Raw genomic sequence first — 16,760 nt, forward strand, 5'->3', positions numbered from 1 at the left:
AGCCATTAAAGGATTTTATCCTCATAACATTCCCTTGAGGTGAGGAAATGCCTCTTCCATCTTTACAGATGAGGAAGTTACTGAGTCACAGGGTAGATTAAGTAATTTGGTCAAGGGGGATAAGCCAGACCCTAAATCTAGGTCTTTTGCATCCCAATTCTATGCATTCCTAGTAGACCAATTGGGCTAATTGTTTCACTAATGTACCAATATTATTTAATCTGAGGTCCAGGGGCAGATCTGAGGGGGAGGAAAGGGGGGATTCACTGGTGCAGTTATGGCCCACTTTGATTCCTGGTCCACTGAGGCTTTAAACCCAACTGCCTGGGAGGGGCAACCACATTTCTATGTGCTGAGACAGTCAGTCAGTCAACTTCAGGAGTCATTGTCATCTCTCTGATTCCTGTTAATCTCTACCTACTCCACAGGTGTTAACAACCCTCCATCCTTTTTAATGGGTTTGATGTTCCACTACTTGATGTCCCTTTCTTTTGCAATGTCACTGTCTGTTAGACATTTCTGGTAATGTCTCTTTTCTATTTCACAGCCTTGCAGAGTGTTTTTAGCTGTAGCTGAAAACCTTAACTCTGCTGTGATAATATTAACTCAGGTGTAGAAATGATTGACAGTGAAGTATTAGAGGCACTGTCAATGTGCTCAAGAAGGCTAGATTTTGTTTTATGAATCTGAACTATAATGGGTACAGGATGAATGAGACAATGTCTTTTGACTATTTTTCCTGGTTAGTTGTGGTTCTTTTAACTTTATATATAATCCAGTGAATTAGTGCATGTTCCAGTAGTTATATTTGTTTTTACTTTGATCTTAAACTGAATAATGTACTGCTAGCCTCCCTGGCATATTAATAAAGCTAGTTTCTCTTTAACTGGAGAAAAATGTGTTGGGTTAAAAGTAATATGTCATAAAATCTGCACCCTCCTTTTCAAAATCCTAGATTCACCCATGCTGAGATTTATTTAAATCACATATTCTCAGAGCATCTAAGTGCTGTACCACAATTGAAAATAGATTTATAGTGTCAGGAACAGCCAAGCACTACACAGTAGTATGAGTGCACAGTGCTAAATAATTATGAACATTCAAAATTTGGGAGCTTAATCCAAGGAATTCCACAGTTCTACGACTAAACCTGCAAGCTGCCAAGTGCCTGAGCACCTTCAATAGGAATGGCAGGGGGTGGGTGGGAGTGGGGGGAGCTCAGTACCAGGCCCATTATTTGGGCAGAGACTGGAAAGGACTGTTCTATTTATGCAACCCCAAAAGTTACCAGATTGACGTTCCAAAAAGCTAAAACAATTATGGAACAGAAGGAAGAAGGTAGAGATTCAAAAGAACTGGAGGTTATCAGAGACAGTACACCAATAACAGCACAGTGAGTACATTTACACATGCAATTAGCAGGTAACAATAGCTCTGGCACAGTCTGCACTAGTGTTTATTTCTCCTGGATGCAGCATTTACATGTGTGCCTGGGACTGCAGCATGTTGAGCTGGGGTGGAGCAGCCCCCCTCCCCTTCCAGACTGGAAGGGGTCTGGGGGTCAGCCCGGTTCAGTGTGCTACAGAGGTGCTGGCTGGGGTACAAAGGTGTTCCAGTGTAGGGCTAGCCAGCTGGCAGCCCCTTCACTGTAGCACCTCCTGTGCCCAGCCAGCCCTGGTCACTCTCTACCTGTGTGTTTCAGTGCACAGAACTACTCAGCTGTAGTATAGTACTTGTCCCAGACAGTACTATACTACACTGGAGTTAATTAATTTACTGTGCACTAATACAAGCACATGTGTAGACAGTAACACTTTACTGCAGAGCTAATTAGTCAGCTCCACAGTAAAGCAGATGTGTAGATGCACCCAGAGTGAATTTTAGTGTCCAATCCAGGATACTAAGGGGGAGGGAGAGCAAGAGGGAGTAAAAGGAGGCACCATATTTTGATAAAGCTAATAAATAATATTCCAAAAAATGTTGTACCAAGTTATTTATTATTCCCAATAAAAATCTTGGCTAAGGTAGAACTTTGGTTGGAAATGCAGTGTGCCAGTCAGGTTCCATTAAAAGCGTATTGATAAACCAATAATCTGGAAGTTTGGATCTACTGTTTAGCAACAACATTAATACTAACTGTATGGCCCTGCCTGTTCAGAAAGAAAAGTCATCAATAGACACTTTTCACATAATCAATTGCAAATGAAAATGGTTCATATTGTATGCACATGCTGGGTGTGTCCACACATTCAGGCACGTTCACTTGCAGCAGCTCAAATAGAAGTGGTGCAAATTTGAGATGGAGCTTCCTACCTCCGTGCCTGTGCCTGGACATGCACTTTGGTGTGGGGCAAATTGTGTCAATTGGAGCAAAATAACTCTGCCTGCCTCCTCCCAGGACTGCCGCTATGGGGAGCTAGAGGCTGGGGCCAGTACCTGTGCTAGCCCCAGCAGTATAAAAAGCTGCTCTGGCAAGTAGCTCAGGGCTACTCACTCTCAGGAGCTTCTGGGGCCTGGCTAATTGTACCTGGGGACACTACCTCTTCTGCCAGCCAGACTGCTGAAGCAGCCCTGCACCCTCTACCCACTGCAGCAGTCTGGCAATGGGGGCTGCTGCCCGCCTGTGACCTGCTGCCACCTGCAACAGCATGTGGCTCCAAGGCTGCATGACTGCCAGACCCAGATGGGGAGTACATGGCCATTAGAGGCATCTGCACCTCTGGGCCAGCTGCCAGTGGGCTGTGGCTGCAGAGTTGACCTTTCTGCAGCACTACTACTATGTGTACCACCACCCGGCCATCTGGGCAGCTATCGCCTTGGAGATGTTCTTAGTGTGGTGGCCTGCTTTGAACTGTCAAAGCATGCCCTCCTGGCCCTAAGTGGCCAGGAGGATCAGCCACCTCCAGCTCGGTCCCAGGTGACAGCTCTGAGTAGGCTCCTCTGCCTGGGTTCTGCCACTTGTCTCACTAGCAGAAATTCTGGTGTTTCTTATTTAAAAACTGCAAAATCCCTAATAAAAAAATCCCAAAGTCAGTATTTAAAATACCCCCAAATCCATGTTCTTCTACAATTAAAACAAAAGACCACTAGTCATAAATATATATATAGAGAGAGAGATCAAATCAGTTGGGCAATGTTTTATTGATATATTTACAATTTTAAAGCAATTTGGAAGACTACCAGTGCCTCTGTCATCATAAGAACATAAGTTCTAAATGTCTATACAGTTTGGCATTGACTTCTGGTTTTTTTGTCATAGAAAAATCAGAGCTGCCCCTACCCCCTTCACTCACCAGGATTTGCAGCACTAAGCAGCGCTGATATGCCAGTTCCCTGCCCCTGCCCTTGCTCCACAGTCACAATCCACAGCCTACCCCCACCCCAGTCCCCTCACTCCTGACTCACAGGACCAGGTATGTGGGTGAGGGGTTTGTGAGAGTAGCTTGGGGGCGTGGGGTTTATGGGTGGATTGTGGCGGGGCATATAGCAGGGTTGCTCAGGAGGGGTGGGTCCCTTGCCCCCCACAAGGCACAGCCCCTCAACAGGGCTACAGCACCCCCAGCATGGGCGCACAGTCAGCCAACAGGGGCCACACACCCTCCTGAAGAGGCTACCGCCCCTCCTGCAGGGTCCAAGTGCTCCCCGCCTGGCTTCAGCCCCTGCTCATTCGCCCAGCTCTCCCGATCATTCCCCCACCTGGTCCCAGCCCCCGATTGCTGCCCCATCCAGCCCCAGCGTTCCCGCACTCACTGGCTGTAGCAGTGGCTGTCAGGGCTGCTGGGGCCTCATGGCAGAGCCCCCTGTGTGGCGCAGGGCAGCGGGGGGCAGTGGGGATCTGCTCTAGCTGCCTGGCATCTGTGTTGCCACTGCCATATCACGTGGGTGAGGTCTCTCAGGCTGAGTGGTGCCAGACCCAGGTGACAGCTGGAGCAGCTCTGAGCTGCCAGACAGCACGTGTTGCCCTGCCTAGCTGGGCAGCACCCACACAATGTGGCAGCATGGGTGCCAGGTGGCCATGGTTGAGCCCCACTGGGCCCCACTGCCCTGCACCACGTGGGGAGGTTGTGGCACGAGTCCCCAAGTGGCCCTGACAGCTGCTGCTGCAGCTGGTGAGTGCGGGCTGTGTGGGGGGGGTTGGGGGGGAAGCAATTGGGAGCTGGGCAAACGAGGAAAGAGCTGGGCAAGCGAGGGGAGAGCTGGGTCCTGCCATGGCCCCCTCCCCCCTTTTCTGGTCCCCCTACCTCCTACTTACTTGGCAGGAGCCCGGGTTCTGGTTCCTGCAGCCTGCACTGCTGCTTGCCCTGCATGGGCAGGCAACGTGCTTCAGCACTGGGGCAAGGGCCAGCCGTAGAGACACTGTGGCTAGCTACCAGAGCATCTCTGTGGAGGACCTGAGCTCCGGTTGCCACAGGGCATGGTCCAGGACTGTGCTGTGCCCTGCTTTTTTTTCCCTGGGGTATTTTTTGATACCTGGATCTCCAGGTATCAAATTTTGACGTCACACTGCAAATATGCAGCATGGGGAACATTTTTTTGTGTCTTACAGTGTCTTAAAGGGGTTTGAGCTCTGTAAGAGGCACATGCACACTTGTCTGGATGCACCCACTGACTCGCTTTTCTTCATGACAAAATAATAATTGTTACTCAGCAAAGTCTAGCATTCTTTGGCAGAAAGTGTGTCCTGGAAGAGTGCAAACACTCCTTTAGAGTTGGAGACGATCCTCTGGGTAATCTGCACATTTAAGCTTTACAAAAATACAGCATGCTTTGAATTGCCATCTCTTAGTTCATAGGCAACAAAACTGGAAAGTAGTTCTGGAAGGGACCTCCTGGGTCAGTGAGTCTAGTCTCCTGTTGTCAAAGGCACCATGTCATATAATCCCTTTCATAAATTACTCAGCTCCAGCTTAAGTTAGCTCTTTTGCTCTTGCTAATTCCTTTGTAAAACTGTTCTGGAGTCTGATTGCTCTTCTGATTAGGAAACTCCTGCTAATTTTTTATTCTTGACCTTGTTCTTGTGCCAATATTGTCTTTAGTCTGAAATAGTCTTTTTACCGTCCTGATATATTTATAGAGAGCTATCATATTCACCATCAGCCTTTATTTTGCTGCACTAAACAAGCTAAGGTCTTTTAGCCTTCTCTTGTAAGATAGGGTCTCCATTACCCTGATCACCCTAGTAGTCCTTCTCTGCACCTGTTCCAGTTCCAGAATCACAGAGGAAATTTTCCAATGTGCTATTATTTAAAAAAATAGAGATGAGTTCACAAGGGGCAAATGAAATTAACATTTTAATAGCATCAAAGACCATGAGCTTCCAGAGAGAGGTCAGAGACAAAATCCAAGCAGAAGAGGCTTAGCAGCACAGTTTTATGCTTGAGGCAGTGCTGGCTCCTGCTGTGCCGGTTGTGGCTATCAGCTGCTGCTGTGACAATGACTGTTTTTGTGCCTCTCCACAAAGGTGGTGCCTGGGGCTGCTGCCCTGGCCATCTTCCCTTAGTTATACTATTGCCAAAGAGCCTTCCAGTTTAGTTCTAAGGTGGGCTTGGACTTAACAACATGATCAGGAAGGAGTGAGAGGATAGGCAAGGGGTACCTCAATAAGTTCAGCTGGTTAGTGCGTACCAGGATACAGAATGTAATATTTTGGCTTTGTCAAACAAACAAAAAAATTAATTGGTTAATTGTAGGCTTAGCTGAAGCTACTAGAAGGGAACTAATTCTTAGCTAACACATGCCTGGTGGAGGTAGCAATGCTATGTAAATACCTTTACTGCAATGTTTTGCGACTATCCCTTCCAAATTCTTCCCAAGTCATTTCAAAGGAGAGAGCAGATTGTTAGTTTTACAGTAAGCCCAGTGCATGTTGGGATGGGACTCTGAGACTTTAGTCAGTGTTCAGTGAATATTCAGGCAGTGCAAACACAATCAGCATACCTCCCTGCCTCACTACTCATTCTCAGCTTTTTTTTAAGGTGTTCCCTGTCAACTGGGACACAACCAATAGTTCTGGGAACTGAGTCATAGTATCAAATGTGCCATGCTTATCTGTTGAAACAACATAATTCTTAGATGGAAGTAGCTATCAACATTTCCAGTGTTGTCCATTTCCAGATTGTTATTTCCAAGACAACAGAAACATCTATGATGATGTATTCAGAGATCAGGAAGTAATAATAAATTATGATCCCTAGGGGTTTTGGAAATGCAATTAAAATTTGTGTTCTGCAACTATAATGCAGATGGTCTTGCTGGTTCTGTTTAAATGAATGTAAAGGCAATGAACTCTTGAAAGAAATGGTCATCCAGTAATGGGTGATCACTTCCCTATTCACAAATGCAAGCACACAGAAACATCACAGTATAAAACTCGTGTGTTGTGGCACATGCTTTGATTTTAAAAGTCTTAAATCATGACTACTTTTAATCAGTAAAGCTAAAATACATCACTTTTGCTGCAAGAGGAGGGCCACACTAGCAGATTTATCTAAAACTAGTTTTAAAAGGTCAAACAAGAGCCAGCCCTTGGGTAAGCATTTCTGTAACAGTTTGAATCTGGATATGTTGGTTACAGGTGAAACCTGTAAATAGGTTTAAGAATGTCTGTGCACAAACTTACTTATATTTGTTTAACTAAATGAAATTTAGCCCCACCCTGTCAGTTAAGCCAACAAAATTGTCTGTGTAAATTGTTTTCTTGCTAATTAAAGTAGCCTATTTTCCTTCTATATAAAGATAATAAAGATAGCCACAGGTTAACACTACAACTTTGACATACAAGCATCCCTTTGGGCTTCAGTTCATGCATAAACTTCTTGTAGGTCAGCACACAAGAGACTCATTCTTTACAAGGATAGGACATGCTTGTGGTTTTCTTTTTTTCCAGTAAACTAGACCTTTCCCTGTCGTCTTCCCTCCGGAAATTGTAACACAACATAAATGAATTCTCCCTGTAACTGCAGCCTCAGCCATATGTGCTACCGGAGGGAAGGACAGAGCTAAATGCCAGCAGATGAACAAGGATGATTTAACAGCAGCAGCATTCAGAAGAGAGCTGAGAAGAAATTAAACATCTCAAGAGAAGTTGCCTTATAAGTACCCTCTATATTACACCTTTTTCCTCTCTTTCATGCTATGACTGTCTGCTACTTTGTGCACAGTGTCTAGCGTAATGAGGCCCTGTTCTTAGATAGTGCCTAGGCATCACTACAATAAATATAATTAATAATAAGAGATTGGAGTACCTGTGCAAGTTGATTCCTGGACCTTTAAGTCTGCAGGGACCAAATGAGCCATCTGTTTGGACCAAAGTTAACACAGGGACTCAGTTGGGCAGTTCACTATTCCAGGAGTTTTTCTCCACAAGCCTTTAACTTAATAACTGTCAGTTTTTAATTACATTATGTGTATTATTTGTTAGTGTACATAACAAATAATGCACAGAAGTCCAATAGAGGTAGATCAAGTTTCTACCTCTATTGGATTTAACTAGCAGAATATTTAAATTAATTCACAGAACATTTAAGAACTAACTGCATTCACATCTGTACCACCCATATCAAATACTCGGACAGCCTCTCAAGTAACAAAGCTTTATGGCCCATCAGATTTTCCAATGCTGCTAAGTTCTGTTCTCTACTTATTGCATTTAAAAACAGAGCAACAGCCATGACCAGAAGAGGTATACTTATAACTATACTTATAACCAGTAGGGGTGTGCAAAGTGGGCCCTATTCGATTTGGATTTGGATTTGGATTCGGCCCAAATCAGGGACAGTGATTCAATTCATTGATTCAGATCACTGTCCCTGATTCGATTCCGCTGAATCCGAATGTGTCTACATACCTCGAGGTACCAGGTGCACCTTGTGATTGCTGCGGTGCTGGGGTGGATGGAGTGTCCCATAGGAGTGCGGGGGGCCCTCCACATTCTCCGCAGCGAAACTGAAAGCTCTGCCACACCCCCCTGGGTGGGCAATTGGCCACAGGGGGACCCCAGGTGCCCCCCCCAGACCCAGGAGGCACCTGTCGCTGAGATGGAGAGGTCCGGGGGGGGGGGGGCCCTAGCATGCTCCCTGGTGGACTCAGAAGTGCTTTTGGTCCACTTCTGGGTCTTTTGGGGAGTGCAAGGGGGGGACCCCCACACACCCCTGGCTCAGCAACTGGCCACAGGGGGAACCCAGGTGCCCCCCAGACCCAGGAGGCACCAGTCACTGAGCTTGGGGGGCTTGGGGGAGGGGTCCCCAGCATGCTCCCTGGAGGACCCAGAAGTGGACTGGAAGTGCTCCTGGTCCACTTCCGGGTCTGCTGCCCAGTGAACTGGGGAGCCCCCTGCACTCCTGTGGGGCATTTCATCTGCCCCAGCACTGCAGGATTCATGAGCCAAAACATTTAAAGCTGTGTCTATGTCTGAATCGCTGAATCTTTCCAAATCTCTCTGAATTGATTTAGAGGGTTCTGATTTGATTCAGATAGATTAAAGGGTCCTCTGATTCAATTCAATGAGGAGATTCAGCTACCAAATCAGGCCAAATCTCTGCTGAATTGAATCAGGGACCGAAGTTTTGCACAGCCCTAATAACCAGGGATCCAGGCTTTCTGTTCACTACAGAAAAATGTGGTAAAACCCAGATTTTCTCCTTTAAGGGAGAAAAACATGGGAAATAGTGCATTTTCCCTTGCAGGCTGGCAGAGATCTAATAAACTGATATTTTTGTTCAAATACAACTTCTGTTTCCTTATTGCCTTCATTATGTCTGCACAGCTATCTCAGTGTATAAGTACGTCCCCAGATAATCCAGATAGCAATATCTTACAAGTCATTCTTGATCTATGCCACAAACTATATCACATATATCAAAGCATGAACTTCCATCACCCATGAAGAATGACAGTAAAATATTCTGGGAATGCATTAGGCTTAGAAGGAATCGTAATGACAACTGTCATGTTAGTTAACCTTCAAACACAAATACAGAGTTAGTCATCTTCACAGTGGATTGCTCAAAAAATTAATTATTATCATATTGGGCCACTTCTAGTTAATAAACCATGGAGACTAGAAATATTACACATTCAATTGCTTAAAGAAGTAGGATCCCAACCAATCTTTACAACTTCACTATCCAAGTACCATAGAATTGTCACTGCCAAAGCAAAGCTCACTCACTGAGGACATCTAAAGGATATCTAGCTATAACTACTGCAGTGCATACTGGTGCATACTGGTTTACCCAGCTTTTCTACATAAACTTATTTTTTTATTTTCTGTGGAATCCGAGATGCTTACATTATAGCACAACTCCAAGCCAACAATTCAAGAGTCAGGAAAGACAACAAATATCACAAGACATGCAATGGAACTGCAAGAGTCAAAAACAATCCTTCATAGATTTGAATGTCAAAAAGCATTATTAGATCATCTAGACATGTAGTCTGTAGACCCTTGGGGGTCCACAGACTATGTCTAAGGGGTTTGCAAAAGATGACTACGATCAATCAAAAGTATGTGAATAACCACACTTACAATTCAAAGGGGTCCACACCTCCATTCAAAATTTCCGAAGGGGTCCACAAATGAAAGGTTGAAAATCTCTGATCTAGACTGACCTGACGATGAATCTGTTCTATACCAAAATTCCCTTGTGATATCAGTTTATGGCCTCCAATGTAGTCACTCTGGAGAGAGACCTGCCCACAACACACGCTTCTGTGGTATCCCGTTTAATGACCATGGTAGAATAAGTAAGTGCTCTTGGCACATTCACAGATTCTAAAAAAGTTTCCTCATCTCAAAGGACTAAAGAGTGTTAAACACCAATTACTGGCCCACACGCTTGTGCTGTAGCTACTGGGATGAGTCACCTGTGGGAAGTTTATTATGCATGCAAAACTTTCCAGGTGGGAGGTTTAGCATTATCATTTAATAATTTACTTGACATAATGTATTGCGAGCTTTGGAAGGGAGGTTTTTCCTGGCATCCAGGTTCTCTGTCGCTGTCAAGAGACAACAGAACTATTTTCTCTAGACAGGTAAATGAGAGAGGAGGAGATTTCAGTGCAAAGTACATTTTACCTTTTTCTGTACCAATTACTTGACCAGATTTCTCTCTCCTGCTGCTTTCTGAATTTTCCCACCTGAAGAACAGTTGCATCTTATGTAATGAGAAGGAAGTTGTCTGTATGTTGGGAGATGGGGTGAGCACATGCCTACTTTCCCTCTTAAGCCCAATTACTCCTCTGATTCTATCTCTGAAGCTCACATTAGTCTTCGGTACATCTGGGAAAGCTCACATTATTCTTGGGTCTCTGGCTGTAGGGAAAGTAGCTTTATTATTAACCTTTAAACTCTGTGTTTTCTGTCTTATCTCCTGTGGCTCTCTGTAGTGCATAAAGCAAGCTCAGAAAAACACTTTGCCTACACATACAGAATGTAGTAGTGCTTTTACAATGCAAAATGCTTACCGGGGCAGGTGTTTTGGGTGTGGAAGGTGGCAAGGAGGCAGAGGCAGCAAGAAACTTTAGGAGACTTAAACCGTAAGAAGTAGTGTTGTGCAAAGCTTTGGTCCCTGATTCGATTCAGCAGAGATTTGACCCAATTCGGTGGCTGAATCGCCAAATCTGAATCGAATCAGAGGACCCTTTAATGTCTCTGAATAGAATCAGAACCCTCCGCATTGATTCAGAGAGATTCGGAAATCAGACATAGACACAGCTTTAAATGTTTTTTCTTCATACCTCTAGGTATCCGGCGGCTCGTGAATGCTGCAATGCTGGAGTGCACGGAGCGTCCCATGGGAGTGCGGGGGGCTTCCCAGCACTCTTGGCAGCAGAAACACTCCAGTCCACTTCTGGGTCCACCGGGGAACATGCTGAGGGCCTCCCCCAGCCCTCCTGGCTTGGTGACTGGTGCCTCCTAGGTCTGGGGGGAGCACCTGGGGTCTCCCCAAAGCCGACTGCCAAGCTGGGGAGACGTAGGGGGGCTCCCCTGTGCGCTCCCCAGTGGACCTGGAAGTGGACTGGAAGTAGTTCCGGTCCACTTCCGGGTTTGCTGCCGAGCACATGGAGGACCCACCTCGAACTCCTGTGGGACACTCCATGCACCCCAGCATCGCAGCTTTCACAAGCTGTGCCTGGTACCTCGAGGCATGTAGAAAAAACTTTTAAACTTGTGCCTGTGTCCAAATAGCTGATTCTCTGAATCAACATTAAAGCTTCAGATCTGGGTTTGGCTGAATTGAAGCAGGGACAGTGATCCGAATCAACAAATTGAATCACTGTCCCTGATTTGGGCTGAATCCAAATCCAAATCAAATAGGGCCCGCTTTGCACACCCCTAGTAAGAAACAATGTGCCTGAAAAAAGGGGTTGGTCTAGAGGTAGAAGGTAAAGGTTGCACAGCAGAATAGTTAAGCATGGGAAAGGTATTTTGAGGGCACCTTGGCCCATACCATTGATGGCCCTAGCTAATGGCTCACATCAGTGTTGTGAGACATATGACAAGTTTTGAACTGGATGGTAAATCTCATACACTGGCCAAAATGTATGATAATTCAGGGAGATCCAGAGTCCTTGCATTTAAGAGGAAGTTTTGATAATTAATCCATTTTCCATCTTTAAATGATCTTAACACTGTCTTAGTGTTTTCCCTTCTGCACACAGCCTCACAGACACATGGCACATGTAAGTGTGCTTCTTAAGACAAGTGTGTAACAGCAGAGGACAGCAATTCTGGAATGGAATTTGACTGAGCTATTAAAGTCCTAAGAAGTGACAGGGCATGAAATGAGCAAAATATTTGCTATTTATGGTAACATGATTGCATATTAAGGATGAAAAAAATCATGTCAACATATTCTTATATGTTTGTGGTTCACAATGTATTTTTTGTTAAGTACCACAATTTTAAAGGTCCAGTACAAGATTTCCATTTTTCAAATCTGACAACTCTGCCTCTGGTGCAACTGCTATTTCCTTATAGATATGCTAATAAATTCCCAAGCAGGAGGGGAGCAGAGACCAGGTGTTGATGACCAATACATGGAACTCTGCACTTCCTGGCTGCAACTTTCCACTTGCCTGAGATCAGTCATTTTTTAAGGGGCCAGTACAAGTTAAAATTATGTCTGAGATGAGGGAGGTTGTGGCACATGACATCTGGTAGATCTGTTGTGTGATCGTGGGCATTATTGCAAATTCACAGAAGTTTGCACTTTTGCAAAGTCAGCATTTTGCATTTACACAAAGTATTGCTGACTCTTTGGCTGCAAACAGACACCACATTTAGCCCAGGATAAACCATTTTATCCCGGTTCAAAGTGCATTTGTACAGACGTCTATGTCTGCTGCCCTGGGAAAATTCCTAAAAAAGTTTCCCAGGTAAGAGGTAGTAGCAGTTTTTTCCAGTTTATTACAAAGTATGCTTGTACAGTTATCCTTGGATTGCATCATTGAATCAATGGCAGAAAAGTGGCACTGTATTTAGTCACTCGCTAAACTCTCACTAGAAGAGTGATGTACATGCCAATCCCAGGATATTTTTATTCTGGGATAAACACAGGCACTTATTATCTGTTTCTAGCTTTAATTCCCATGTGATCAGGCCCAACAGGAAAGCTGGCAAAATCATATATGAACTGAAACTGGAAGGGCTCCACCCACTGCCTCTGATAAATCTGACTCAAGCTGGATATCGAAATACATGAAGAGTTTTCCTTCCTTACAGCTAGTCTATTTTTTGTGCAAGCTTCCCCAGGGAAGGAGAATTAAACAATGGCAGGGTCACAGTTTCTCAATGATACAGGGAAAATGGTTAAAATGATCCTGTATACACTGGGCTTTTCAAACCAAACATTTCAGATGTCCTTCAAATATTAATTCACACCTGGAGAAAAGGACATTATTTGTGATGAAGCAGTGGTGAGGCTGTACTTTTTTCTTCATCAGTTTGCTTGATCAGATTAGGCACATATATTTTACTTTGTTGCCTTGTAAAGGCAAGTCAGCTGATTATAAGCCCCATTTCTTTGGTAAACAGCCTGTTGTAGGAGACAAACTGAGCAATACAATAACCTAGAGGCTAGACAGTGGATATGCAGATATTGCTACAGCACAAATATGAAGACACAATCAATACAGTTTCTTCTTTCTGTCTTGTAAAAAATAAAGATATATATTTGGGTGAATGGCAAATAGTGAGCTTTCTTAACCAACAATCTACATATCACCCTGACAATACTATGTGGCTTACACCACTGTAGATAATCAATATTTTAAAAATCTTTTTTTCTCCAAAATTTTACTTGCTACAACAGATTTTGTTTTTCCCCCATAGAACATTTGAGAAGGAAACACAACCAAATTTGAATGGAGACAAAACAGTAAAACATGGAGAACAGCAAGACCCTTCCAAAAGAGGGAGGGATTTGCATTTTTAAAAGAAGGAAATCCGTCCCCACTGAAAGAAGGAAGAAGACTTTCTATAAACATTGTTTACAGAAAAGTACTTCAATACAGAATACAATAAGCAAGAAGTTTGCCCAACTTTAGTTCTGTCTGTTGGAGTATGCTTTCCTACAGCAGTTGCTTAACAAATTCTAAATGGACACTAAGCCAGTTTTATGAAAATAACAGAATCCACTCCTGTAATAGACTTAATCAGAATACGCAGTATCATTATGCTACTCTCTGCATTTCACTAGAAGTCTGTACATTTAACAGGGGGAGAGGAGAATACAATATTCACAGCCCAAACTATATTTTCTGCTGTAAAACCCATTGGGGAGGCCATTAGAGGATGCAGATGTGACAATTTTCACCTGATCTGGCCCCAGAAAGTGGTCTACAGCAATGACCAAACACAAGAGCACAGCTGCAGACCACTTTAAAAGGGCCTGATCCCGTGACAATCTGAACCCTCCTTGTATGAGGGTTCAGATGAAGGCGCTCCAAAACAGAGTACCTTCATTGATTTCTGTCTGGGCACACCAGGAGCAGTGCTCAGCTGACACAATCCAGTTCTGCTCCCTGTGCTGTTTTCAGAATGGGAGGGGGCAAAGGGAGTGGAGGGAGATTGTTCTGGGGTTTGCCCAGCCGGTGCTGGAGGGTGGGTAGAATGCAGCCCCACTATGGGGGGGGGGCCTCCAATCCATCTGCTTCCCAACTCCAGCTGGCTGGGGCACCCCCAGAATGAGCTCCCTCCCCTGAATTCTCCCTCCTGCCATCCACACACAGCGCCAGGGTGGAGTTTGGGGAAAGATGTTGCAGAGATGTACCCTTTGCGGAGACACAGCTCCAAATTGGAACTAAACCGCCACCCTCCCAGCTCAAAAGTTCAGGAGGATTGATCTAACTCATGGGGCTTTCTGTGAAGCACCATGAGTTTGATTAGGGAGCTGCATTTCTGTTTGCACCCACAGATGCATCTTCAGTGCAGATTCTACACCTGGCACAGTCTTTTAAGGCACAGACAGAAGTGACAATATTCACCTGATCTAGCTCCTGAAAGTGCTCTATAGCTCTATAGCTATGACCAAACAAAATGCATGGTTGCAGACCACTTTAAAAGGGCCTGATCCCACAACAATCTGAACCATCATTGCATGAGAGTTTAGATGAAGATGCTCCAAAATGGAGTGCCTTCAGTAAGTTGTGTCTGCATGTGCTGGGAGCAGGGCTGCGCTGCCACAACTCAGTCCTGCTCCCGGAGCTGTTTTCAGAATGGGAAGGGGGAAAGGGTGTGCAGGGAGTTTGGTCTGGGATTTTTTCAGCCGGTTCTGGAGGGTGATGCGGGTAGGTTAGACCCCCCCCCTCCCCCAAGTTGGGCTCTACTTCCTTTCCCCCCTTCCAGTCTCAGGTGCTGGGAGCGGGTAGTGGCATTGCTACAGGAGAGCAGCAGCTGGTCTAAACAACAGCTTGATTCCCCAACCCTCGGGACCAACACCTTCTTAGCAAGCCAGGAAACAATGCCCACCCTGTAGATCCTGCTGACACAAATGTAGTGTGGTTGTTTTTGGGGGCTATGCCTGGGGTGCTTTCAGGGTCTCAGTCTTAGGCATGTTCCAGAGGGTGGTATTGGGTGTGTCTGACTCCCCTCCCACAGCAAGCACACATTTATTCAATGTGCAGTGCTTATAGAATAGGCAGTAGCATAACTAAGGAGGGCAACTAGGGCAGTATCCCCAGGCCCCACCTTTGGGGGTCAGGCAAAAATAGCCACTGCTGCATTTGTTGGCTGGCCGCATGCTGCTGCAGGCACTGAAGTGGCTCAGGAGGTGGAGCTGCCCTGTTATGCCTCCAGCAGTTTTGGGATTGCCATGGGGATGGTACAGACATATCTTTATTGTTACTATGTTTTTAATGTATCAGTGTTTCACAGTTCCACTAAGGATCTGTGTGCTCCCCACCCCTCAAGTTAATAGATTGCCACATAACTTGAGATAGGTAACACCTTTTTAGAGGCTGGGTTGGGTCCTCCTCAGACATTGCTAGCTTGGTACATAGCTCATGCATAAATCTAATTAATCATTGCAGGTTGATTGCAGGTTGAAACTAATCATTGCTTCATGAGTGTGGGAGAAACTCAGCCTTTGGTAATGGATTTTGCCCTCCACCTTAGCATGTGATTCAGGAGTTTTCTGAAGAGCTCATTTGTTCTGACAGCATTTTGCCAGGGGTAACTGGGAAACCTATCATATTTAGTGTTGCATGATAACCTGACAGTATCCCAGGCAGAGCAAATCTCAGGTGAAAAGAGTGTTCAGGTTAGAAAAGGAAATTAAAGTGTGGGTGATGAGGGGGTGGCCTTGATTTAGAAACCATGGGAAAGATTTCCCCTGCCGCCTCCAAAAAAGTAATTAAAAAAAAGAAGAGTTCAGGGCCAGGCTTTCAAGTATTGAGCTTGTTTTAGTGTGGCCTGATTTTCAAAAAAGCCTCAGTCCCATTCAGGCATAGGAATAAACTATACCTTTACAAGCAGACTGGCATTACTGTGCCCATATGAGGGACTGCATGAGTTTATATCAGTACAAACTGTATGTGTAGACCAGCCTAAGGGACAGATGTTTAAAAGTGGCCATCAGGCAGCAGTTTCCATTTGGATGCTTGGGCTAGGGACAGAAATTGCATATAAACTGGTATAAATGATTGGAAATCAGTTCAAATCTGTAACACAATAGAAGTTCAGTGCACATAAATTGCTTTCAAAATGTCCAAAACTGGTTTAAGATAAACCTGGATGGATGTAGTATTAGACCTAACTGATTTCGGTTAAATTGGTTTACTGAACTTCTGTCCCAGATCCTCTTCAGATTCAAGTAAGCTCAGTTCCCCAGCATCCCAGGTTTCTTTCCACTTCCCCCCCACAAACCCCTCCCTTGCAGGGTGCATGGGCTAGCCTTGGCCCAAGTTATAGCTCCAGTGCCCCCCAGCTTCTGACCTGAGCCACTGCAGGCATGTGGCTGCATTTCCAGAATCAAAAGTGAATGCCTGTTCACTTGCTTATCGGTTCAATCTATGCAGCTTAGACTAACCTGTGATGACTGAATTGATTCAGCCTAAGGTTTTTTCACTGTCTATACATAGCCTTGATGGTCACGTTTTAGAAGTGCTTTCATCCAACATGCAGATTTTATTTGAAAATCACGTCTCTTATTTAGGGCCCAAAGGGAAGCTGTCAGCTACATAAAGGACATGGGTATCTCAGTCCAAAATTGCAGTCCTCAAACCATTCCCCCAGATTATTCAGTGCCTAACACTGGTGG

At 44.9% G+C, this 16,760-nt stretch overlaps 1 protein-coding gene and 1 long non-coding RNA gene across 5 annotated transcripts in view; one reads left to right on the forward strand and one right to left on the reverse strand.

Moving 5' to 3' along the window:
* The window catches only part of RASGRP3 (RAS guanyl releasing protein 3), a 124,816-nt gene that overhangs the window by 70,034 nt on the left and 38,022 nt on the right, over nt 1-16,760 (reverse strand). The window contains exon 1 of one of the 4 annotated variants that reach the window (XM_019527298.1): nt 9,610-9,780. The exons of the other annotated variants lie outside the window; for them this stretch is intronic. The gene's annotated coding sequence lies outside the window, so the exon portion shown is untranslated. Of the gene's footprint in view, nt 1-9,609; nt 9,781-16,760 lie in introns of those variants that run through there. 4 annotated transcript variants of the gene reach the window in all.
* LOC109304608 lies at nt 9,955-11,841 on the forward strand. Its single transcript, XR_002099432.1, has 2 exons — nt 9,955-10,032; nt 11,662-11,841. It is a non-coding gene; the product is annotated as an uncharacterized LOC109304608 (long non-coding RNA).

This window comes from Gavialis gangeticus, unplaced genomic scaffold (assembly GCF_001723915.1).
Source record: "Gavialis gangeticus isolate Ggan-Ray unplaced genomic scaffold, GavGan_comp1, whole genome shotgun sequence".
Taxonomy (NCBI): domain Eukaryota; kingdom Metazoa; phylum Chordata; order Crocodylia; family Gavialidae; genus Gavialis; species Gavialis gangeticus.